This window comes from Pseudomyrmex gracilis, unplaced genomic scaffold (assembly GCF_002006095.1).
Source record: "Pseudomyrmex gracilis isolate BER0280 unplaced genomic scaffold, ASM200609v1 scaffold_7, whole genome shotgun sequence".
NCBI lineage: Eukaryota > Metazoa > Arthropoda > Insecta > Hymenoptera > Formicidae > Pseudomyrmex > Pseudomyrmex gracilis.
This window is the reverse complement of record NW_018020591.1, coordinates 502,902-527,162: the sequence shown is the minus strand read 5'-3', so window position 1 is coordinate 527,162 and position 24,261 is coordinate 502,902. Positions and strand designations below refer to the sequence as shown.

At 41.3% G+C, this 24,261-nt stretch overlaps 1 protein-coding gene and 1 non-coding gene across 5 annotated transcripts in view; both read left to right on the top strand.

The window, feature by feature from the left end:
* The window catches only part of LOC109859330 (sestrin homolog), a 171,636-nt gene that overhangs the window by 95,935 nt on the left and 51,440 nt on the right, over positions 1-24,261 (top strand). The window lies entirely within an intron of this gene.
* On the top strand, positions 991-1,063 carry Trnak-uuu. Its single transcript has one exon. It is a non-coding gene; the product is annotated as a tRNA-Lys (tRNA).

Here is a 24,261-nt window from a genome sequence, read left to right as displayed (position 1 = left end):
ATATACATATATGTATGTATATATATGTATATTCGCACATGCAATATCTTTTATTGAAAGCGGCCTTGATTTTTATCTATCAGGATCCCACAAGTGACGCTTTCAGTCTTCATTATAAAAATCAAAGATACTTGACGTCAGATATGATAAAAGTAATTTTTTTTTTTTTCTACCGCGAGTATATAAATAGTTGAAAAAAAATACACATATATGTGTGTATATATATGTCTGGTTTCTAGTGAAATTGCTCCGATTAACAACGCGCGATAATTAATTGGACTTTGAAAATTTCGACTAAATAGCAGGACTTTGTCCAAGTTAATCCAGAGATCGATTATAAACTTTCGCCGCGACATTAGTTGCAATTTGTAACGGCGATGTCTTGAATGCCATCTTCCCGGCAAATGTTTCCGAACACGTTATCTCTCACTCGCAGCCGCAGAATAGTACTAATTGCTCTAACTCTAAGATAGTAGTATAAATTAAAGGATTGAGGCGATAACGTGCGCGCTAACTCGCACGTAATGTCTGAAACTATTAAGCGTTAATAGTTATTGACATTGTTTTAAAAGAAAATAATTAGGAAGAAAATTAGATGAAAACTCGATTACGTGTAACAAATGTAAAGAAAAAAAAAATTATTTTACGATCAATTTTGCACACGCGTGTGCTAAACGCGGATTTTTTAATAGTTTTTGAACGCGTAAGGAAGAAACAAATTTACATACACGCCTCTATCATTAAAATCTCTGCTCTCTTCGAGCGTTCGAGTACGACAAGCTGTTATCTCCAATCTGTGCTTGCCTCCCCTGTGCGTCAATTTAAACTTATTTCACGAGTGACTGACAGCGAGCGGGTATTGCTCGTTGAGTTGCCATTTAAATTCGTGTGAACGAATACAGTTCGAGCTATTCAAATTCATACGGTCAAAAATACAGTTTCGACAGGTATGCGACGCATAATGAAACACCGGGCCCGAGTTCTCAACGAGCCCGGATAGCTCAGTCGGAAGAGCATCAGACTTTTAATCTGAGGGTCCAGGGTTCAAGTCCCTGTTCGGGCGTTTTTTTTTCTTCCTCAGTAAAATTGGGATTTTTTTGCGGAAAAATTAGTAACAAGCTGAATTTTTGCATCTTTATTTCGTCGTTTTAAACGATGTCTCAAAAGTCCCCGTGACCTCTGCGTCTCAAAATTTTATAGAGGGTTAAAGGGTTAAAAAAAAAAAAAACAATTTTTCGCAAACATCTCGAATTTTATTGGTTCTACGACAAAAATAGTTATTATAAAATTTAAGTTAAATTTTCTACAAAAAAGTTCTTTGAGTTTTTTTCGTGGGAGCAACGAGCTTTTGGAGAAACCAGCACGTGAATGTGTCACTGTTGATGTATATTATAAACGCGCCTAACTCTACCTCCGAGGTGGTGTGGAAAAGAGTGCATTATCACACTCAAGAGCGTGATTTTTCAAATTTCGAAGCGTAGTACAGGAAAACGGTTGCTTCTACGAAAAAAAACTCATACGACCTTTTTTGTAGAGAATTTTCTAATCTCTAAATTTCATAATAACTATTTTTGTCATAGAACCAATAGAATTCGAGATGTTTGCGAAAACATGTTGTTCTTTTTACCTTTAACCGTCTATAAAAATTTTACGCAGAGTCATACCGATGGGGACATTTTGAAACATTGTTTAATTCGACAAAATAAAGGTCCGCGCAAAAATTCAGCTTTCTTACTAATTTTTCCGCAGAGTTGCCATTTTTTGGGTCTAATTTTATACCGGGCTATCTCTCGTTCGCGCGTCATCGTTCGCGAAACGCTCGATTGTTCGATCGAGGGAAGAAATGATTTTATTACATCACAGATTTCCGGATACACACAAGATCTGCGCGCGCGACACTTTTCTGCTCGTTTCTTCGGCAAAAGCGCCGACAACGGTCGAAATTCCAAAATGACGATCCGTCCCGTCATCCCGTGACTCGGTCGTTCGTGTCGTTCGCGCCGTTTCACCCTTCCGGATCGTTTCCATTATCTCGTCGAATACTCTCTCTCGTATTTGCCGCCATAAAACGGGATATGCTTGCACACCACCTTCCAGTCCGTTATCCAGAATAGTCCGATTAGCGACGCCGTTCCGTAACACAGGAGCGGAATTTTCCTGCGATCGGGGGGGGGGGGAAGGATGAAATTTGCCCGAGCACAAGCGTTCGCGTTTCATAAACAGCAATCGGAAGATTCTCATCAGAGAGATATGGGAAAATAACACCCTTATGCTGACAAATAACCCTCGTAATCGTCGAATTTAGAGCGTCGCGTTTGATTCTATTTCATTTTTACGACCGAATATATTTGCATACATGTTTCGGATATTCGCGATTTTTCAAAGTGAAAATGGCAGTGGAATTATATTTATACGACTCTTCGCGCGCGCGGTCGTTCGCGAAATCTAATCTCACCGGGGGCGCTCGAATAAAAAGAAATTTGTCGCGGTGTTCAAATTTTATAACAATAATTCGAGCCACCCTCCTCGAGAGAAGTCAAGTCGAAAGTTTAATAACAACGATGAACTTGTTGTTGTCCATGTAAATTTCAACACGTAATTACCTTCTTTCTGTTTTTTTTTTTTTTTTTTTAGGTTAATGCTCGAAGTATAGACGCGATATAAAAAATTGTTGACGATTTACCTAACGGCGATTGTTTCCATTATAAATTTCCGATTTGCGTAAGGCGACGGGCGGTGACGCAACGGAGGAACCATCGCGTCGATGAATTTTATGCGATAATTCTTTCGCTGAGATTGGCGAGATGGCAGTTGAAAATAGCGCTTTCGCGGTCACGCAGCTATTTTTGTCGACGCGATCGTTTTTTTTTTTTTTTTTCCCACCATCGAGTCGCGATCGCGGGCTATGATTGGACACGTTCGACATAACGCGACCGTTTAAAACGCTGCTTTTGCGACTTTTTTTTTTTTATTTGACATAGCTATTGCCGCTAGATCTGTGGCGAATCTTTTTTAGAAAAACTTTGTTATAAATAAAATAAAAAAAAGAGTCGCAAAAGCAGCTCGAACGTTCGCGTCCCGCTGCGCACGGCCGTTGGTTGCGATCGGATCGACTGGTCAGGTCGGCGGCGGCGTGGTTTTTTTCAGAAGAGAAAGAGAGGGCGTCTAATTAAATTAACTTGGAATTTGTTTGTCTGCGAGCTTTCGCGTAAAAAGCTTTGTTAATTCAATAAGACTGTGTAATTTATATAATTATCTTAACAGTGAACAAACCTTGTGTATTTTTTGTTTTTTTTTTTTGTTATTGTGCGACTTTGTTCACGAACGAAATATCTCGCGATAACGTAATACAACAGTTCTGTTGTACGGAAATGCTCGTACGTTTTGGCGCACGTGAACGGTGGTACGCACGCATGTACGTGTGCAAATTAAACGTGTGCACACGCGCGCCCCCGCATTTTTACGACTGCGCGCATCTAGACAGAATAGAAACGTAAATTGCACAATTTGGCGATTGTGTCGAATTGAAAAAAATTACGAGAAAGAGCGAATTTACCCGCGATTTTCAAGATTCGTCTCTCCCGTTCTTTTCTCCACTCCCATTTCCGCTTCATCTCTCCCAACCTTTTCGCCAGGCGTTTGCCTGACGCTTTAATGCGATATCGCATATTAAAAAGTATTTGCAGAGTCGTTATCGTAACGAAGCTAATTTAGTTTATGACTAGCGCACGATTTACGTCATCCTGTTATCGCTGTCAAAAACTGTTAACTGTTAATTAATTGTTTCAGCCGAGAGAGAAAGAGAGAGAGCGCGTCAACCGGTGACATTTGATTTTCCTCTTAGCGACGAGTAAAATTCCACACGTTTTTCAAGTATTTGTTAATAATTATCAAACGGAAGTTTCGAGTTTTGCGCACGCGCGCGCGCGTCGTAGTGCTCCAAGCTGCACCAAACAAGTTCGAGAGAAAATGATTTTAGAGATAAAAAAATTTTTTGAAATTGCGAAATAATAAGTTGAGCGAGCGTAGATATAAATTTTGCAGCTGCGACTTCGGGAAATTTATTTGTCAAAGGAAGCACAGAAGTGTACATATTGTTTTCTTCCGCAACGATGCACTGTTTTTCCTCTTTCTCTCTAAGGGATTTATATTTAGAGCCTCCTCCCCCCCCCCCCAAAAAAGTATTACTACTAGAGTTTCCTTTTACGGAAACTATCGAATGATATTGCGGACTCCCGTAAATATCGGGAAAGAGATAAAAATACAAAAGCCGTTTCTCTCTCTCTCTCTCTTTCTCTCTCTCTCGGCGCGGTAAGTTTATTCCGTCGCAAATATAGTGCGGAAAAAAACAGCGCACTATACGTTTTCCGTCACGTACACGGACTACGTTCTAATTCCTTTGTTTAATACATCGCTTCTCGATCGCTTCGCTCCCACGCTTATTTTTTTTTTTTCCCCACTGTGTCGCCTCCGCCGTCGCACATCCTCTCGCCGCAATCTCTCTCGCGCCAGGCGGGTTTTTTTCTCCTAGAAAATGTCGTGTGTGTGCATATGTCTCTCTATCTATAATAATACTCCCAGTCTGTGTTTCTTTCCGACTGAGAAGTCCCGTCGTTCCCGTTGAACTCATTTCTCTCGTCTTTCCCGGTTACTACAAACTGCACCACGCGTGGCACCACGTGGCGTCGCCGCCGCCGCCGCCGCCGCCGCGGTCAAATTAAAACTAGACTAGTTTATTTTCCCTCCTGTTTTCTTCTCGCCAACTGGTATTTTTCCGACCTTCTCTCTTTCTCTCTTTATATCGCGCTCTTCTCTATTTTTCCCGACCCGACCGAGAATTAACGTCTTCCTGAAGTTGGTTTATGTAAACGCGCGCGCGGGCTACGCGCCGTTATCTCTTCTTACACACCTTTTTTGGAGAGGCTTGAGATAAACCTGTCAAAACTCATTCGGCAAGCGAACGATTCCGCGCGTTACAAAGAGCCCTTGCAACAATGTGTTCGAGTTCTTTTAAAAAAAAAAAAAAAAAAAAAAAAAAAAAAACAAATCGTTCTTCTTGCAACACAGTCGTGTCGATTTTGTACTTTCGAGACAAAAGATTATCGAGATGGTTGAAAGCTGTTTTTTTACGTGTACACCGCGCGTGTGTGTATTTTTTTTTTTTATGATAATCACCAGCTATTATATTCATCAACATTCGTTCGCGAGACGCTCTCGATGTCCGACTCTTTCGTTGTTTGTTATGTTATACGCGCGTTTCGAATATAGCTCTCTTTATGCAAATGTTAGCTCGCTCTCTGTTGAGGGATAAAAAGTCTTTGCTCCGTTCGGAGAGATGGCGTGATTTTTATGCAAAAGAGAAACTTGTTTGTTCAAAGCGGATTTTTTTTTTTTTTTTTTGCCGCGTCAATTATGTCATAATTATTACCATCAGTTATGTCGTAATTATTACTACCGACGACGCGTAGCGACAAGATGTTTTTGTCGCACGATCGATCGATCGCTCGTTCATCTCCGTTCGACAACCGTCGTACACATAGCGAATGTACAGTTTGTTCGCTCGCGCGCGTTGTGACTTTTTTCGCGTCGCGTTTCCGGATTTTTCAATTGCGGGAATATCGCAGAAACGCTGCTCTCTCTGTAGAGACACGCACAACTGCAAATTAGCATCCTCCACCGTTATCGATGAGTCGCGCACAGACGTTCGCTAATTATGACATTCAACAAGAAAAACTGACCGATCCGGGGAATATCGAGCGGGCGTCTCTCATCAATGAGGAGAAAAGCCCGTAATAGACAGTGATTTTCAGTGTACATTCTACGGCATTTACATAGTCGTCGATGAAAAGAGAGTAAGAGAGAGAGAGAGAGAGAGAGAGAGAGAGAGAGAGAGAGAGAGAGAGATTGCGTCGTGAAAGCGCCTGAATTTACTCGCGTCGCGGATTGAAGTCGTTGAATGGCTCGTATAGAAGCCGCGGGAAACCGAAACCGATGTATAATTTTGATGAATTAAGCTCCCGCCCGTTCAAACGGGCAAATGATACCGTGATTCGCGCATTTTGTCGTCTATATATACATATGTATGCCGTCGGAAATAAATGGAAAAGTTTCAATACCGTGTGAATGCGGGAAAATGAACTTGAACGCGTTTTCGTCGCGTCATCGTCTCGTTGTCGTGAATAAACATAGACGTTTTTTTTTTTTTTTCACGTGCGTGTCATTCGCGCTTCGAACTCGTCTCTGGATAAAAAAAAAAAAAAAAAAAAAAAAAAAAAAAAGAAAAAACATTCGGATTCATCGAAACCAATCACGAGACATATTAACTCTTCGTGGACAGACTGGGTCTGTGAGACCCACGCGACTTTGCGAAATATCAATATTTTGTCAATTTTATTTTTGTTAATCGAAAGTTTGAACAATTCTGTGTAAAGAAACAAAAACAAATGGAAAAAATCTTTTTTTGTTTATAACTTTTTAACAAACAACGAGCGACGGCTCAAACCTTTTGATTGCTGTTCAGAAGGTGTCCTTGACAACATATGTTAAAGTCATTGACCTCCGAGGATGCTCCGTTTGTGTAAATATTTATCAAAATCTTTAGTAGTTTCGAAGATATAAGCGTTAAAAAAAAAAAAAAACTAATTTTTATTAAAGACGTTGATGCGCAATTTTTGAGTGGGTCTGGGAGACCCATGTCTGTCCTCGAAGAGTTAGTATATAAATATATAATTTATTATACATATAATTTTTCTATATGTAATAAATTTGTCGGTAAATTGAACTCGTCGCGTACTTCTTTGACAGACTGTGTGTACGTAATATACATATGTACATATATAGAGTAGACAAAGAATAGCTACATATCAGAGATCCGCTGATATTATCCGCTCCGCTTCTCTCGACACAGAGTTTTTTTTTTTTTTTATCTCTCTTTCTTTAAAAGGAACTCAAACTGAATCAATAACTCCGGAAGGAATGATCAATATTTGCGTCTCGTGAATTCTAACGCGAGGTATAAGGGAAGGAAAAATGCGATTTTTCACTTTGTATATGTGTTATTTTGAAGAAATGTTCAAAGTTTTGCGCTAAATTATCAAGCTACTCCTCTCTGGTGTGTATCTGGTGTGGTTAACGAGGAGAGAAACACGAATTTCGCAATTTAATAGACAATTCCCACGCGGGGTCTCGCGGCTTCGTGATCGCGCGCGTAAACAACTCGTCTAATTAAAGGTAAACCGAAGACGCCCACGTATTGTGTAACAACGTTACAAGGATCATGGGTGTCCGAGTGTGGGTATCGTATCGGTCGGCAATCAGTATTCAATAAACGAGAGAGAGACTGCTTATTTGCGCGGGCATTTAAATGCATCCGAGCTATTCCCAGAAGACACTCCCGGCGATTAGACGCATTCAGGAGCTCGCGCGCGCGCGCGATGGTTCTCTCGTAGAATTGCATTCGAATCAATGTCGCGATCGTAAAATCGACACGTCGTAATTTTCGTTACGAAAGAGAGAATTCTCTCGTGAATTTTATCCTAAACTTCGAGTTATTAAGATAAAAGATACGTTAACGAGAGAAGAGTTCGTTAATTTTGTCTTAATTATTCTCTTAAAAACTCTCGAAAAGAACACAGAAGGCCGTGAGAGTCGAAAGCAGATGTCGATGCGCATTATTAAAAAAACGAGTAAAGTTTATTTGACTTACTTCGATTTTCGCCTCAACTGCTTTTATTAAAGTTTAATTTTTTTGCGCGAAAGAGAAAGAGAAGTTAACATCAAAAACATTTGAGCGGTGAATGAATTCGAATCGAGAGAGAACGAAAGAGTTTTTTACTTTTATTACAATTCAATTACGCGTCTTAATCTCGGAAAGAATAAGGTCGTGAGAGTCGAGCGCAGATGCGCAATATCAGAACGAATGAAATTTATTCGATCTACATCGATTTTTCTCTCAATTGTTCTTTTGTAAAATTTATTTTTTACACACGAAAGAAAGAGAAGTTAATATAAAAAAAAAAAACAAAATTTGAGCGCGATCAGGAGAGAATTAATAATCCAACTTGCTCTCGAAGTTCTTTTTTGTTGCCGCTACGTGCAGTCACGTTACATCAGAGAAGAGCGAACGAATGGCCGTTCAAAATCCTACCAACGCCCCGTTTTCTCGGATTCGTAACTCGAAGCTCGTATTCCGATTTACGTTTTCCTGCCGGCTCGTAAAACGGCTTCCGGCGACACCTGCATCTCCCCGAGGTCTGCGACGGGGGAGCGAAAAAAGAGAGAGAGAGAGAGAAAAAGAGAGAAAGAAAGAAAGAGACTTTATGAGCCGTGGCAAGATTCAAAGTCGTCGCGCGTAAAACGTTAACTACTCCCGTTCCGGCCGAACGAAAGATACTATATTTCTATTTAATTCCGCGATTCCCAACGCGCACGTTGTTCTTCTTCTGCTTAGCGTTAACGATCGTTCGGAGAATAAAGGAGCGTTTCCCCGCTCTCGTTTCTTCTTTCTCTCTCATTCTTGGCGTAACTTTTTATTATTAAAAAAACCTCGCTCGAACGCGGATTCGCGCGAGGTACGTTTGTCAAAGTAAATGAAAGAATTTTCGGCTCAACTCTCGCGTCATTTAATAAAATTCGCGCCATCGCGCGAGTCCTCGAGTACTTTTTGATGTTCACACTCGCGCGCGCACCCCGCTCGTCGTCGACTTAGCGCGAGTATATGGGTGTGTGTGTGTGTAGGTACGTGCGCGTTCGTGAGCATTCGCACGCGATCGTGAGTCAAGTACCGAGCAATCTTGGGGCTCTCCGACAGAGGCTGGCATTGCTCGAGGGAATATCGAGGTGAGCGGAGTAGACTGCCTGGTGCCAGCAGCCATACGAATCCCCCTCTCTTCTCGCCTCAGTTTCCTTCCCCCCTCCCCCCTTCGTCTCTCGTCCCTCTCTCTCTTTTTCCCTTCCCCTCCCCGGCTGTACTCGTCTTTGTCTTCCTTATTCCGACGTCTGCATCGTCGACTCTCTTTCCTCAACGTCTCTCTTGGAGTTTTCCTCCTCCTCCCTCTTCTCGCGCGTTCCTTTTTTCCGCCCTCACTTCCCCTCTGGCTCTTGAAGCTCTCGAGTTCTCTTTCCATCCGCCTTTATTTGTACATCACGCTCGACTCTGTATTTTTCTTATTTTTAACTTGCAAGTCACATTTTGTAATCTCGAATACAATATATTTATCTTTTTTTTTCTTTTTAATTTTTTATTTCGTTCTTGTCTGAGCACACTCCCGCATTTAGGTTCTGGTTTTTCCTTTCGCGCTTGTTATTCCTTTTGTGTTACATCAGCTCTTTAGTTATTTTTCCGTTTTAAAAGAACCTTTCTCCCGTACGCGAGAGAGGCTTCGCCTCTTCGCGCGCTCGCCGGTTATTTCGTCTTCTTTCTCGCGCGCGCACACACTTCTTTCCCCCATTTGATGCCGAGGTCAAGCTGAGGGCGGCCAAACTCTCATTTTACGTAATCCCGTTTCTCGATGTAATTGCAACGAGAGACCGTTTGCGCATTGTGCGCATCGCCAAGGACGTTTTCTCTGTGTTCGGACGAATAACCCCGCGCGCGCGATTTATGACATAAACTCCCCGTTGGCAAACGGCACTTTCTTTTATCATACTTGGCGTAACCTAAATTCGGCATAGCGTTTGTAGGGCACGAGCCAGCCAACAACTTCCCTCCGTTTTGGAATCTGCATTTCGTAAAAGCGGTTGCGTCACATTCATCTTCGAGCGTGTTATATTACACACACACACACACACATAGTTCGAATTTTGCATAGAATTTTGAACAACAGATACGCGAAGCAAATTTTACGAAACAACAAAACTTTGTTAAATTAAACGCGTCACATGACAGGAAAGAGTAGAAAAACAACACGTGACTAAGGTAATGTGACTGTAATGTATATTATACATAACATTAAATAATATACATGATATAAATAATATATTAGATATATATATAATATATATTATACATATAATTTATTATATATTTATATAATGTTATACTTTATATTATATATTATATATATTATATACATACTACCGTAAGATCACTGACCTCGGTCGCGCGGCCTTGGCGGGGCACTGACCTCGGCCGCGCGGCCTTGGTGGGGGGGGTCACTGACCTCGGTCGCGCGATCGCGGCGGGGTCAATGACCTCGGTCGCGCGACTGCGGTAGAGTCACTGACCTCGGCCGCGCAACTGCGGCGGTGTTACTGACTTCGGTCGTGATTACGGTATATATATATACATATATGTGTATGTGTGTGTATTATATATAGATATAGAATATTACATATAATATATATAATATTCTTTTTTGTACCCTTTTTCCTGTCACGCGACTTTAGTCACGTGTTGTTTTTCCACTTCTCTCTCACTATTTTTTGAGTTTGATTTTCATGCGTTATTTCTGACATTTCTCATATGTGTATTATATGGTTTATAAGACGTATATACTATCTGTCATCGCGGTGACAGATTGTGTTCACTGACAACACGTTAAATAAAAATAACAATAGCGTTCGCGTAGCGCGCGCTTGTGTTGTGCTAGTGTGTAAAAAAAAAAGTAAAAAAATAAAACCTAAAAAATTGAATTTCTGCACTCTAATTATGAATAACGATAGGATTATGCGTAATTTTTATTACTCAAGTTACACAAGAGAAGCATATATTCGTCAAAATCGAATTTCAGCTACTTTTTGCTACGGTTGTACGTACAAAACATTCTTAATATTTAACATACGTCAAAAATTAGGTTGTTACGGGAACACGTTACTTATCGCGATTGCTCGCTGGTGCTGCGAGCCATCAACTCCGACGGTTGTTGTTTCGTCTCAAGTTTCCAATGATCTAATACAGATCACCCGACGCATGATTTTGCCCATCACTCTTGGCTTAGGATTCTGGATCAGTTCAAATACACACTCCGATTTCAGTGAGCCGAGCACATAAATCAGTCGGTCAATTTTCGTGATTGTTGTGTCGAGCGCTTTTGCGCAAAAGGCCGTTCGGTATAATATAATGTGACACACGACAAGGAACGCAAGTTAAATTGACGTGTTGATGTACGGTTTTAACGCCGAATATTGGCCGTATCGTTTTTTGACACGTCCGATTTGACACGTCCGTTTTCGTCGTTGTTCCGCGTTTTATTTCTCACGCGTCGTTTCGCGATTTTCTTTGATCAATCTCCTCGAACTCAATCGAAGTTCCCTCTTCCGGTAACTCGCTCCGTTTCCGAAAACGTCGCGCGATGAATATTGAAATGACGAGAGGCGATGGTTTTTTTTTTTTTTTTTTTTTTTTTTATCGTATTGCTGCGATCGAGGATATCTCGACGATTGTTCGAGATACCGCCATCAACGATAACCCGTGATGTTTATTCGAATCGGCCCGACGATCTCGTGATCTCGGGGAGACTGCGAACCTTAAAGGTTTCTCGAATTCTATCTAACACCTTAGGATTTTTTTTTTTTTTTAGGTCGGTTGCGAGGTATCTAAAACTCAATTTGAGCGAAAAACTCGAACGTTTCTGGCAGACCGGTTCTCGTTCGGCTACTGAAATCCTGGTAGCGTGAGTTGGTTTTTATCTACCATGAAAAAATGTGTTTGGGTAAAAGCTACTTAAAATTCAAAGAATGAACATTGACGACCCACTAGCCGTTAAAATCTCAAAAACCAAACAGATGTCTATTCGATTTTCGCAAATTTATCGTCACACATTGTTCTTAATAATATTCGAGAAATGAATTCTAACGATTGAAACAAAATTAATTTCAAGTTTCATTTTCTCTCCCGAAGATCTCTGGTGTAAAAGAAAACTTTTTATTCTTCGAAAAAAACGCTTTCAAAGCCGCTTATTCCTATAAGCAGAAATTTAATTATATCTCCGGATAATAAAACTACTCGATGATGAGCCGTGAAAAGCGCGGGATTCTTCTTCTTTTCTTTTCTCGTCTCTCTTTCTTTTCTTGTCTCTTGGAGATTCTCTCTCATTATTGAGACTCGCTCTTGGAAGTAAAATTCTCTCGAGCGTGCACTCAGTTTAAAATCGACGACACGTCAGGGACATACGCGCGCGCCAGGTTTTTCGAACTACCACCACTACCACTACGACTACTCGGTGTATATTTGCGCAAAGTATTTTTCCGATACCGTATAAGGTACTTGCTTTCGCGCGCCGGTACTCTTGAGAACTTACGGCAATCTTCCGTGTATCTCTCTCGTGCGGCGAGGAAGAAATTTTCATCGAGACTCGAAAATTTCTTTGGCGCGGAGCGCGACGATGAGATCGCCTTCTTGATTCTAAGCTTGTTTGCGTACATGGCAACCGAGATGGTTCTTATCAATAAGTTTGGAGAAGAGATAAATTTTGAATATATTTGAAAAAATTTTATACACAGTTTGTATAAGATTTTTTTTATACAAAGTTTTATCATTTTATTTATAAATTTATACAGCGAATTGATTGAACCGATTATTCGGTATCCGAATTCGAATTAATTACGTTCGTAACATTTAGGTACACACAAGCGCTAGAAAAAAAAAAAAAAAAAGAAACCGAATAAAGATCATTTCGTACGAACGGAGGATAAAAAAGTTTTATGCGAAACGAACCTATATCCTCGTCTCATAAACCATATATAAAACGGTGACAAATATTTCCCGCTTGTCGAAATACACTGAACGAACGTGAAAGGTTTCTCGACTATCGTTCGCTCCAATTTTCGACATTTCACGTAGCAATCGTATATTGCGAGTGACAACGCCAATACGAAGTTTCGAAATTGAAAATGTGTAGTATCGGAAGATTTCGCTTTGTGAGGGTATATATGTACATATTGTACATGTATATAACAATATATTGTGTACATATATATATAATATATATATATGTATATAAAATATCAAAATGGGAACCTTAGAAAAGAGTCTTGTCTTGCTCGATAAAATCAATATATGTATATATATATATATAAATATAAAAAACTTGCGGGTCGTGTCTTTTTCATTTCGAAGAAGGAAGAGTTTGTCACGAGACAATTGCTCGATAAAAATCTCTAAATAAATACAGTTTTATCTCTCAAGTAAAAAGATAAAAATACAAGATTTCCTTGCACGTAAGTTTGTTTCGTTTTTATTATCTTATATACAAAAACAAAATCGGGCAGCGTCAACTCTTCGTTGTTCAGGCGGAGACATGTGGTTGGGATTAAGATGTGCTCGGATAAAAAGTCCGGTGTCGTATCGTCGAGGCAACAAAAAAAAAAAAAAAAAAAAAAAAAAAAAATCGGGCAGCGTCAACTCTTCGTTGTTCAGGCGGAGACATGTGGTTGGGATTAAGATGTGCTCGGATAAAAAGTCCGGTGTCGTATCGTCGAGGCAACAAAAAAAAAAAAAAAAAAAAGAAAGAAAAAAACGCGATGTTGAAACTTCGCCGTAAAAAGAACACTTTTCCGTTATGCGAGTGGATAAGCGTTAACCGACTTTGGATATACGGGGATCGCACCGTGGGACGATATCTATTCCATCCGACGACGATGTATGGATATTGCGCGCGTCGGCTCTCAATATCTCTCTCTCGGATGTAGTCCGCCGCGATCATCTCGAGCGCCTTCGAGCGCTCAAAATGACAGCTGCCTCTCGAGAGAGGATTCTCGTTCGGCTGCAAATCATCGCAACGACGCGCCCGGAGCGCGCGCGCGATGGTTAACGCGGAACAGATCCGCGCGCGCAATACAGAGTAGAGCTAATTTCGCAGCCGAGCGAACGCGTAACGTATGCACGATCGCGTATATCGGAGATGTGATCGAATGCGCATGCGATCAAAAAGCGATCTCGAGAAGAGAGATTCCTCGCGCGAACGATCGATGACTTTCTCGCGACGATCTTCGCGCGCGCGCGCGCTATGACGAATGTCAGCTTTTTTTTTAATTCGCGCTGGCCCGTCAATACGAAATTTAATTAATAATATACTCGCGCGAAATTTATTTATTTTTCTTTCAATTATTCGCGCATCTCGTCGTTGCCTTCTCGTCGTCCCGGGAGAGAAACAACAATTTTACTTTTCGCCGGATGTATTAAATGCGTCTTTTATGGAGGAAGCGCAGAATGCGCGTGATGTAATTATGGTAAACGTTATTTAAACAACGCGATGCGGGAACGTCGGCCTGAATAAATAGAGAATAAACTTACCTCTCTCTCTCTCTCTCTCAATCTCTTTCTCTGTTTCTCCTCATGAAAGCCGCAAAATATATATGCGCGCACGTGGTGGCGAGTGTTGGTGCGAATTATATACGTACGTATGTGCGTATGTATACGTGTTAACACTGTATACGTGCATATCAAGTCGAGAGAAACACTGTCGAGAGAGGCAATAACGCAAGGGCGAGGGGGCAAAGCATCACACAAATTCGCGGTGAAATACAAGCGGCAGATGGCTGTCGTCGGCGTGGCGTTTACGAAGAAATCCCGCGAGGATTTTCTTCGCGGCAGATGTATAAATATTCCTCGTTGCATTGTTGCCGAAGACGTCTTACGATGTTTCTTTCTCGAAAATTCTTTCTCTCTCTCTCTTTGCGCGTTGTCGAAGACACTTTTGACGCGAGTGCGCGTCCACTTGTCGCCGCGAAGACCTGAAAACGCGCGAGTGGATTTTTTTTTTTTACGAACGTTCGTGAATCGAAGCACGGCTGGTTGAACGTTTCAAAGTTCAGATCGCGGGCGGCGACTTCTTTTTGGCGATTTATTTGTGCGCGCTCGTAGAGAATATTATTATATACACACACGCTGTGATTATCGCCGCGCCGGACTCGATTATCTCGCTCGGCCTTCGCTCGACGTATTAAATTATATATCGCCGGCACGGATGACGCGCTGAATTTTTTTTCCGCTTTTCATCCGCTGCGACAATAAGTAGCGTGCTCCGGGCGCGAATATCTCTTGTCAGACACGCTTGCGTAAACGTGATGACGTCCGTCTTGATTTCTGTCAATGTTGATTTCTTTCTCGGAAAGCAATTATTGAGAAATTCATCGAGTGTAGTATCGTTTTCGCATGACGTTCATGTACACTGGGAAAAACAGTTTTTGTTGGAATAACAAAAATTTGGCAAATCAAACCAAATAAAAAGTGTTCCAAAAAACCAAATTTTGGTAATCTCAAACAAAACTTGTTTTCTTTTCGTGTGTTTTTAAAAACCGAGTGTAGGAAAATCAACAAAAAAAAGTCCAACAAAATCAGCCTAATTTACGATCTTGTTTTCGAGAAGACGAAATGAGAGATTAAAATTAAAATTTGACTTGGGACGCAAAATAGAATCACGCGCGTTACGCAGAAATACGATTCGAGCGCTGCGCTGGCTTCTTTTTCTTTTTTTTTTTTTTTTATCAGAAATCGCGTTGCTTATCGGGATCGGATAATCGGATAATATCGCGTCGAGAGAGAGAGAGAGATAGGTTTGTATCGATTCAATCTACTAATGGCCTAGACGTCTAGACGTCGGTAACACGAACCGTAAGTTTGCAGTGGTTTTTTTTATACCGCTGGAGCTTTCCGAGCATCCGGAGCTTTACCACCTGATCCTGGACTTGCTTTTCTTCAACAACGCTGTGTAATGATTTTTATTTTCTTGGAACTCGTTAAAATATCTCGCTAGGTTACGTACAAATAGAGAAAGAGAGAGAGAGAGAGAGAAAGAGAAAATTTTGTTGTAGATCTTACATGTTACAATTTTTTTTATTCCCATACATCGAGGCTTTTGCCTCATAAGCTAGAAATAGAAAAATTCGTGACAAAAACCCGTTGAAATTTCTTTTATCTCCAGACAGTTGAATCTCCTATTATCGCTCGTATGTTCTTCTCCGATGACTTGACACCGCGCGCGTCGCAGAGCGACAAATAGTGTATTGAACTTTCGTCTCGAAAAATTAGATAAGCATCCTTATACCGCAACGTCTTTTTCGACTCACAATTCTCACCTTAGATTCTCTCGCGAGCGCGACAAGTGTTTATACTGGTGCGAACTGCTTACCTATAGACGCTAAAAATCAGATAAAGCAGAGTCCGCGCGCGCGTTAATGTACACGCGTGTTTCGCGTGAGTATGGGTTCTAATGAGAAGCAAATATTCCGTCATGCTGATACGTTATCGATCGGCGATCCGATGTTTTCCGAGTCGGTCAAATCTCTCTCTCTCTCTCTCTCTTTCTTTCTCTCTCTCTCTCTCTCTATCACGAGCCGCGGCGATTCGCTCAACTCGAAATAACTCGCGTGTGTTCCGCCTCGGTTGTATGCAAATGCGCATTATATAAACTGGCATTGTAGATTTGACGGAATTAACGAGTTCCGCGGCCACAAATTCTCACTCTCCCGAGTCCTCTTGTTTACGACCGTGCGCCTGCGCATTTTGTAAAACAAGTGGAGATACTCGTGAAATTAGCTCACCTCTTTATTCTTTTTTTTTTTTTTTTGTTTTGTTTTTTACGCCTATAATATCGAGGCGTGCGTGACGCACAGGAAGGAAGGAGGGGAGGAGGGACGCACGGGAGAGGAAAAAAAAAAAGAATTTCAATCAGCTATTGTATAATCACGTTTGCTCGGCTCAACCGTATTTCAAGTGTCGCTCTTTTATCTGTTTCTCGTTTACGCTCGAACGAACCTTGACTAATCGAATAACGACGGAAAACATCTCTCTCTCTCTCTTTCTCTCTCTCTCTCTCTCTCTCTCTCTCTCTCGCCTCGGTCTCGTCTTTTTTCTATTTAATCGAACACGAAGAAGTCATTTTCTTGCCATCTGTGTATGACTTTTTATCTGTGGATCGCTTTGTTAAATCGGTACACACACACACACATGTTTACACACAGACGCGAATTTCTCTCGCGCGAATCATCTGGCTGATCGAATCGTCCGGTTAGGATCCGCGACACATTCGACGCACAATGAAAGCTGTAAATCGACGGACAGCGCAGGAAGTGTCGTCGCGGTATTACAAGCAAGATTAATCGACTTGTGACGCTTCCGCTATTAACGAGGGAAACCTTCGCGCGGCGATCGTGTCCCCCCATGTGTAACAGCCGGTGCGAAATGAAATGAAAACTCGCTTCGAGCTATTAATTATTTTTCCGGCGCGCGACGACACCGTGTGTATCTTCTCGAGCTTTGCGACGGGAGAAAAGACCGACTATCTTCTCTTGTTCTCTGGTAGTGTCAGGCGAAGGTGATAGTTTTGTTTGTTGGCGAAATCGAGATGACGCTTTTACTCTCTTCTCGTCTCGTCGCGCGCCGCAAAATTCAAGAATTTTTGTCGCACGAGCATATATCTTGCGAATCTCAACATTTTCTTTATACACTCGGGATCTTTCGCGCGGAAAGGAGCCTGAATTAAATTTAATGCAAGAGTACGTTGTGAAAAAAAAAAAAAAGAAGGGTACCGTCTCTAAAGAGGGCTTCTACCCATTTCCCATTCTTCGCGCATAAAAAGACTTGTGGAATTTTCCAAGACGGTTGGAGAGAAAATTAGCTTGTGGAGAGCAAGAGGGTTGGCTGAATACGACGTGGAAGGTTCTCTGCCCGCTTACGCGCTCGGGACTCCAATATACCTGAGCAAAGTCCCGCCGTCAACAGGATCCGTCAATTATTATTTGTTATATTTCGAGTTCTCTCCGGCAAAGAGAGAGAGAGCTTGAGGTTTTCTCCGCAGCAAATTGCAAAATAGCGAATAATTTTTTTTTTACCGCGGAGCGGTCGATGACTTGCCATTACAACAAGGTGTGTACATAATTATTTGTATAAGAGATAATTTTTTCAAATTTTCATTAGTATACACTTTTTATTTGTTGTTATCTTTCTATTTTATATTGTAGCTGATGAAGAAGAATCGAAACATTTTAGATCGAAACATATGATCTGAAATGTTCTATTCGCTCGTATTTGCGAGTCTTTTTTTTTACTTTATTGAAAAATATAACATTGTCATATTTGTGAAATATCGGCGTATTTGATCGTCGTTTATACTGATTGACATTTTTTACGCGTCTGCGGATCTGGAAAGTAGTTTTCTTTTTTTTTTTTTTTTTCTCCAAAACGCATCGCGCGCTCGTATTTTTTATTTTTCTCTCGAATCACGTGAGCCGCGATCACGAGAGTATATATCCTCTTATTACGCAATCCCATTAGTCGAGCAATTACCGCCCAATAATTATACCAACAATTACATCCATTTGCCGACTTATCGCCAAATGTGTATTACGTTATCATCGTCACGCCAAGTTTTGCGCGTCAAAAATAGAATTTTTTTTAACGACATCCACTTTTCGTCCATTGTTTTATCGCGACTCGGAGCGCGACGGCAATTTGTTTTGTTTTTTAAAAAAAAAAAAAAAACGCGTTCTTGCGCGCGCAATCCGTGAATGAAATAAACCCTGTTAATTTTCTGATGTTTTCCGAGGCGAGGATTTGCAGTCCGGAGTTTTTAAGCTGCGCCGGGCGCCGAGAAGACCGGTTTTGTGCCGAGTGACTTCATCATCTTCTCCCCCGCTCATAATCAGAATTCATGGCTACGCTACCGGTCCGCGCAACAGAGGCTCTTTGTTTCATGTGAGTGCAGCCGGTGCACACGCAGCTACACCGCGCGCGCGCACACATACATACATTATATATATGTACGTTAGGTACGTAGTAGCCAGGCGCGCGCAGCGTAATTCTCCATTTAATTAGCGTTATAGTCCGTCTGTGCGAATTTAACGAGTTTACAACGCGCGCGTTTAGCTTAAATCATTATTCGGACGTTTAATTCGATATGGCTTCTCGCGCCTCACACGGGAACGATTGTGCGCGCAAACTTGTCGTTTTTTTCGCGTTTCTTTTTTCTTTTTAATCGCCGAAAATAACCGTTTTTTTTTTTTGTTGATTATCAGTCGCGCCACGTCGACGATAAACAACGTCGCAGTTAATTCGATTTTGATCGTTCTCCGTCTTGTTTTTTTTGCTCTCTCTTTCTCTTTCTTTCTTTCTTTCTCTCTCTCTCTCTCTCTCTCTCTCTCTCTCTCTCTCGTTTCGTTCCCGCGAACAAGAGATTACATTATCGCGGTAATGGGCACTAAGTAGATTCATTCCGCCTAAGCAAAAACGTTTTAAACTTGTTGCTCATAAATTTACATAAGCGTGTAAGCGTATCGCGTAAAACGTCTCGAGGCATCAGCTCGAGCCGAGCGATGAAAACAAAACGTTGACACTGAAAACTGTCGACACTGTTTTTTCCGGCGTCTAAACGTCTAATAAACGTTCAAAAAAGAATATTTCGGGATCGCGATTCGACACGTATTTTCTCTCCTCACATAAATGATTTATGAATTTTATTCATAAGCCCAACTTACGAGCTGCTTTTCAAGGTAGCTGGCTACTGGTTTTACATTTTTTCGTGGGGAAAATAAAAAAAAAAAAAAAAAAACAAACAAACAACTCCGGTCTCTCTGTGTTGAAACCCGAACGCGGCAGGTACGAAGGTGGACGAGTGAGATTTTGAAGGATGCTTGAAAAAAAAGCGGGAGAGGCAACACGCGGGGGGAGGGGGAAGAAGATCCGTCTAATGATTACAATTTTCCTCGGGGTTTTATGGATTATAGTTTCGGTGCGGGGAACACACACACACACACACACACTTGGGGTTGTGTTCTGCGTTTAACGAAAAGAGATACGGAAGAAAGATATAGAAGTTATTTTCTTTTACGACCGCGCAGTGATTTGTGACATTCATCTCGTTATATCTTCCTTCGCATTATCGAAGAAACGACGGAATAAATAACTTTGTCGAGATAAGTGCACAATAATTTGGATCGGAAGGTAACGTTATAGAGAGAGAGCGAGAGAAAAAAAAACGCGACATTGTACATCATATTTATTCCATACATCTCGTAAATACAAGATATAAATACACGGATATTTTGGCTTTATGCATTATGCATGAACGAAAAGGGTTTTGAATAGATCTCTTGATCTTTCGAAAGTATCGAGTTTCTTTGATACACAAACCGTTCCCCGCCGTTAGGAAAGAGTTGCCGGGAATTCATTGAACTCTCGAGAAAAAATGTTACCTTCTTCTCTTTTATATAACATTTTTTCTTTTTTTTTTCTTTTTTTTTTTTTATGTAGAAGCTTTCAAAACACGCAATTTTATCTTCTCCTCCGCTTGTTGGAAAAATTATTTACAGCGCGATCACTTTGTGCTTCAATTTTTTTCCGTACGGATATTTAACGCAAGGACTAAAAAAAATTAAAAAAAAAAATTAAAAAATACGTGGAAAAAAGTTAGCGCGAAGGAAAATCGATTCTGTCATTACCGGGTGGTTCTTTCTTTCTTCCTTCCCTCCCTCCCTCTTTCTCTCTGACGGAGTTGCAGCTTTCCGCAAACACGCGCGTGCGGGGGGGTTGGAAGCCATCGTGATCTACGCGAACTTTTTATCGCGCAAGGAGATTTAATTCCTTCTTATCGTCGATATACTCTCCGCGGTGAGTCACCGTCAGCTCGTAAGAACAATGGGACTTCGGAGGGTGTCTCCTCTTCGGCCGGGGTCGGCGGATCATTATCTGTGACTTTCAGTGAAAAAAAAAAAAAAAAAAGAAACTCCGCAATTACCGAGTAATCTACGCTCTGTCGTACGCTCTATTTGAAACGGCTGATGAAACGTGCTTCCGCGTTGCATCAGACCACCGATAAACCGGGCTTGTTGTTTACCGATTGTCGACAATGATTTCGCCGCTTTCACTCTCTCTCTTCTCTCTTTCTCTCTCTCTCTCTACACAAAATCACGTATCGCGTCCGATAAATAATCGCTCGCTGCACAGTAATACGTTTGCTTGAATGGCGTGTCTCGAGTTTCATGAATATGTATTAAAAAAACCATAAACACACTGATTCGATTCTGCTTGTTAGGTCGCGCTTAGCTTCCTATTTTTCGCAAATTATTTAAAAACTAGTTCACACGCGCGCGCGCGCGCGCGTATTTGCAAAATGCGGCAGCGAACTTGTTCGATGTAGCGATTATTATTTCCGAATTAAGAAGAGATTATCGAAGTGAAGGAGAGAGAGGAGAATTTTTATGTAACACGTTGCGAGAGTGACGCGGATATAAAAACAGTAAAGAGCGCCGTGTGTGTGTGTGTGTGTGTGTAGCTTTCATTATTTTAAAATAGATTTTTAATTGAAGATTTAATTTCGCAACAGTCCCTCCAGAAGTCGAGTCCTTAATTACTGCGTACTTTTGCTTAATTAAACATGTTTCTCTCGAAGAGAGAAACCGAATGACTATTCCGGCGAAGACAGAGAGAGAGAGAGAAAGAGAGAGCGATATGTCCTTCTCCTTCCCCGCAATCGTGTAATACTCGCTCATTGTTTGACGACCAGAAACGTACTCGAAGGGAATCGAGGGCCGGGCGCGTCTGTGGTTAACTGTCCTTAATCGTAGTCGTTGAGATAATTAGAGGGACTTGTGGAAAACGTACGGACGGACTCGTTCGGGCGAGTGTGCTGGAGCTTTCTCTCTCTCTCCTCTCTCTCGGTTCGAGAGACCGAAAATGTCGGAAATGTGCGCGAAACGTCGCGCGCGAAATTATTCGTCCTCGTTCGTTCGCCTCATCTCGTATTATTGTCCGGGAACATACTTGGAATACCGTGTTCATTCTGTGGAGAAGGTGGCATCGAGCGTGCGCGTTGCTGCATTTTTATCGGACGTCATTATATGAGCGACGTGACAGACTCCACAGGCAGGATGTTTTATCCGTTTGTAAACAAATTTCGTTCTCTCTCTCTCACTCTCTCTCTCTCTCTCCCCCCATGTTCTTGTCAATTCTTCCCGCGTGTGCCGTTCCTCCCCGGAGCGGTACTTCAACATGTGCATGTCACGACGACTGCGGGCCGCGCCCTGCCCGAGGGCTTGGTATAAACGTCCTTTATGCTCCTCGCACGATGACAAACTCGCGTCGCGCGCTGCCGCGCTTAACGCGATCTCGCACAAAGGAGCGGAAACGAAGGGTGGCTGCTCGGCAATCGTATCGGACACTGAATTTATTTTTTCCTCCCGATGTGGAAATCACACGCTGTACGCGCGCGTCCGGACGCGCAACGTTCGTTCATTTTCAATTTAGACGCCGACGCGGAAAGAACTCGTTTTTTTTCTATCGTTTTTCTCAAGAATATTGTTCTTTTTTTTTCTCTCTCTCTCTCTCTCTCTCTCTCTCTTTTTCTCTCTGAAAGCGTGCTGTCAATTCGCTAGACCTATTTAAGTCTTTATTATATTCTTATTTGCCGGATGGTAACACAACCTTGACGCTCGCTAGTCGCACATATAGTTTTTTTATTCTGTTTTTGTTTTTATTTATTTCTCTGCTTGTAATTACTTTGTATAAATTCTGTGTATTATTTCATTCTTTTCTGCCACTCTGAACAAGTGATGTTTATCAAACTTATTATCTTGCGTTCTCATGTTTCACATTATCATAACTTTTCTCGATTCTTTTGTTTTCATTTGTTTTTATTATTACGTTATTATTTTATTTTTGCTATCTTAATAGTTTTTATTTGATTTGTTTTTGTAATTCAATTTTGTTTTTATTACTGTTTTTTCTTTTTACTTATGTTATACATTTTGTAGTTTATTGCTTTGCGCTTAAGAGGATGTTAATGCCGGAGCGCGTAATAAATGATGTTTTCTCTCTGTCTCTTTCTCTTGACTCGAATTAATGCAAGAAGGTCGATAGTTTATTTTGACATTGATCATTTAACTTTTACAACAGTTTCACGCGCGCTGTTTCGTCAGCGTTTTAGTAAAAAACAAAAAGATACCAAAGTGGTTCTGGCATTCGTCGACAGTGATTGACTTATAAATCTTAAACCTGAGATAAGAAGTTGTCCTCGTCACAGTGGATATCAATATTTAAGTGTGGAAAGAACAAAGGAAATATTTTCTAGCGTCTCTTTTACGTACGGTAAAAAGAATAACTTCGACGGTTAAAATAAGTTTTATTTTGTCGCGAGATAATTTTGTGTGTTCAAAATAAAAGAAAGAATATTGTTGTCAATTTGTATCACGCTATAGAATATTGAATCTAGTTAACTTTTAGACCGCCGGTTATTCCATTAAAATAGTGTATTTTTTTTCTCAAAAATTCGTGTGATAACATACACGTTATGTGGAATCTCGACGTTTGTATGAATCCCCAAAAGGAACTTTTGCGTCGACTTAAACATTAATATAAACGTTAATTGTATTTAATATCGCTGTGTGATATAATTTATTAAATAAAACAGTGATCTGAGATTTCTCCAAGTGTTACAAACAATTGTAACGTAAAACGAAGAAAGCGAACTCTCTTTCTCCTGTAAAATCAGCCCGAGACACTCGCGCGTTAGCGACGCGCCCGATCATTTTTCACGTTTCGTTCACGTAACCGGAAAATGTTCCCCCCCTAAGTGTGGTTCTACATTTACTACCCGATTTTAAATGTGGGGTATTTAATAACGTGGCTCCTCTAAGAGAGCGTATAAATGTACGTTAACGGCGAAACCGCCGTTGTTCTTGCGTCAAACATTAAGAGCGACAATTTATTACGCACTCAGCTCGTAACGGGACTAATTTAGGAGGCCCGTCGAAAACAATGAAGCTTATTTATCGCGTTTCTCTTTCTTCGTTCGACCTCGAGACGGGAAGTGCTGTTTTACATTCGGTAGCGTAACGCGTGAGATCGCGCGGGGCGCGATCGCCGGTCTCTCTCCCTCCCCCAGCTCCCGATTTTTACGCGCCGTAAAAAAAAAAAAAAAGAAAAAAAAAACGAACGACGAAGCGAACCGATTAAATTCCTCTTGCGAAGTTGGCTGCCGGGGTGTTATTACCCCCGACACACGAGCTCACGCACAATTTCAGGCGCGTCCCTTCTCTCGGGAGGGGGGGGATCCCTTTATTACACCGTTGACACATGAGCGACCATCACACACACACACACACCCGGTCCGTCTTCTTCGACCCGCACTTCAAGGTGCTTGACTCCATCGTGACGAGAAGGGGGGACGCGAGATTTTTACCCAACCGGTTTTTCCACCGAATTCCCTTTCTTTTGTTTTCTTTTCCGTTTCTTCTCTCCCCCCCATCTGAAATCGCAGGTATATACTAATAATCTCTGTCGGAAAAGTAAATTTGTCCCTGTCGCACGACGATTTCTAGACTAGGGAT